The sequence below is a fragment of the Raphanus sativus genome, chromosome 4 (genome assembly GCF_000801105.2).
Source record: "Raphanus sativus cultivar WK10039 chromosome 4, ASM80110v3, whole genome shotgun sequence".
In the NCBI taxonomy this organism is placed as follows: domain Eukaryota; kingdom Viridiplantae; phylum Streptophyta; class Magnoliopsida; order Brassicales; family Brassicaceae; genus Raphanus; species Raphanus sativus.
The window spans coordinates 49,993,631-49,995,976 of NC_079514.1; positions in this window are offsets into that span (position 1 = coordinate 49,993,631).

The window sequence follows — 2,346 nt, forward strand, 5'->3', positions numbered from 1 at the left end:
CACACATGTGATCGATGTGTGACACAATGGAAAGAGTCGGTTATGGAAACTATGACGTGGCATAACGTGGTTATCAAGCAAAGAAGATATGGAAGATTAGATTGCATCGAGATATTAGGAAATATAGTATATTCGATGAGGGCTACTTAACTAGATTGTCTAGGGCAGATCTAGGTTAAGCACGCTAATTGAAAAGCTTGAGCAAGGGTTTGTCTTGTCAAGCAAAAAAGGTGATCGAGTTCAGAGTTGTTGAAACTCGATCTACTGAGTTAAGAGATTAGAAATTGGTCCGTCTCTAGTCGTGTGTGACTGAGAGTAATTCGGATTAAACAGATCTAGATGATTGTTTAAGTGATTTCTAATATACAAGAAAGAGTGTTCTTGGATTCTTGTTGTGCTCTGTTTATTGGTTGTCCCTGAACTTTCACTAGATTACCAAATAGACCATCTGATTAGGCTTCGTCTGCCTAGTACTCCTTGACACTGTCAGCTCTGGTGTGCATTATATATACACAAATCAAATATATATATATACACAACACACATGCACCATCCAGTAACTAATTTGTCATCGGGTTTCATAAAGAGAAACTAATATCCTTAGATACATGCACCCATGCATGTCTGTTGGATGAAAAAGATACACAAACTTTTGGTCTAACATATTACGAGAAAGAGTGTTTTCAAATATTGGTAGGTGTGAAATTTCATGTATTCTTTAGCCCAAGAGTGTATATTAGCTAGTCCAATAAGTATTCCCTTATTAATAAGAACACCAAAGGCAACGTTAATGGAGGGGAATTCTATATAAGGTAACATTAAAGCTTAACTTAGCAGTGTTAGTCTATCGCCAACAATGTGATCTCCGGGACTGTCTCATAACTAATGGAATCTTATATACGTAATATGCTCTTCCATATGATATTTTTTCATACACAAAACCCCAAATGATTTAAAATAGAAAAACAGGATAAATACCCACACTTCAATGCAAAGAAGACTCGTCTAAGAATAGATCCACACTTTGTCTCTCTTTTTGTGTTCGTGTGAGAACTTATCAGCTCTCGGTAACCATCTAACCTTGCACTTCGACAAAAATCCGTCGTATTACTCATCATCGGGGATTTTGACAACACCAAAGAGGCAGAACAAGGTGAGAACAAAACTAACTAGAATCCTGTCAATGTTTTGATGTTTCGGTTCTCTGATCTCAAGAAGAGCAGTAACTGTACCAAGAAGACGACCAACTATGTCTGTGTCGTCTACGTTTTATTAATGTTCCTTTCCTCCTCGTCGCTACATTCTTTGCGAGTGGTAAGAAATCACTGTTCTGTACGCTAGTTACAAAGAGCATGAGCTTACGTCATCACCGACCTCGACTCTGTGTTACTCCAATGGTGGAAGAGCTTTGTTCTATTTTCCTAGACATGGATATGATCTACTTGTAAAGCTCTCACCAAAACCGACATGAACAAAGCTTGATTATGTGAATTTATTGTACTCTTGTCTTCTATGAGCTGCTTTGCCTCATCGAATATAAAGAGTGTTACAGTGCTTTGATGTGTGAATGTAACTATATGATGTATATATCTAGAACCAAGAAAGTTTTCCAGTAAAACAAAATAAACGATTATAATAAACTGATAGTCTTTTGTATACACATATTTGTGTATTCAGGGATCAGTGAAATATTCCGTGTGAGAAGAAGCCATAGCCATACAGTGATATGAACGGGTTATGGTGTGTTATTAATATCCTTAAAGATAGTTCTAACTTTTTACTTAGTCTACGTCGCTACTAGATACCTCTTATTCTGCCAGCTCGAATGCATCGACCTCAGAAAAGTAAGCTCTATGCTGCTCGATATAATCCTGAGAAACTCCATTAGCCACATTATCTTCCTCATGCTTTACCGTTCTCTGCCTCTGTAATGTAACCATAGGTACATAACTAAACTGGGATAACACTTTGAAGGCTCGTCAAATAGACACAAGTTCAATATCTCATAAAACAGCAAGAGCAGAGTAATCTATTGAGAATATCTAAATAATATCCATCTTTGAAATATGTTTAGCACATGTTTTCATATATGACTAGGATATGATCCGCGCCTTGTGCGGGGTGAAAAAATTAATAAATTATTTTACGTACGTAATATTTTTTAAATTGTTAATATACATGTATAGTATGAGTATGTAAAATATGATAAAAGTGAGACAATGATAACACGAATATATGCATTAGAGGATACAAATAACAAACATCATGTCTTATGTTGAAAAGTTGAGGATCGACATATTGGATTAAAATAAGATTATTTTATGGATTTGTATTTGTTTTAAAATA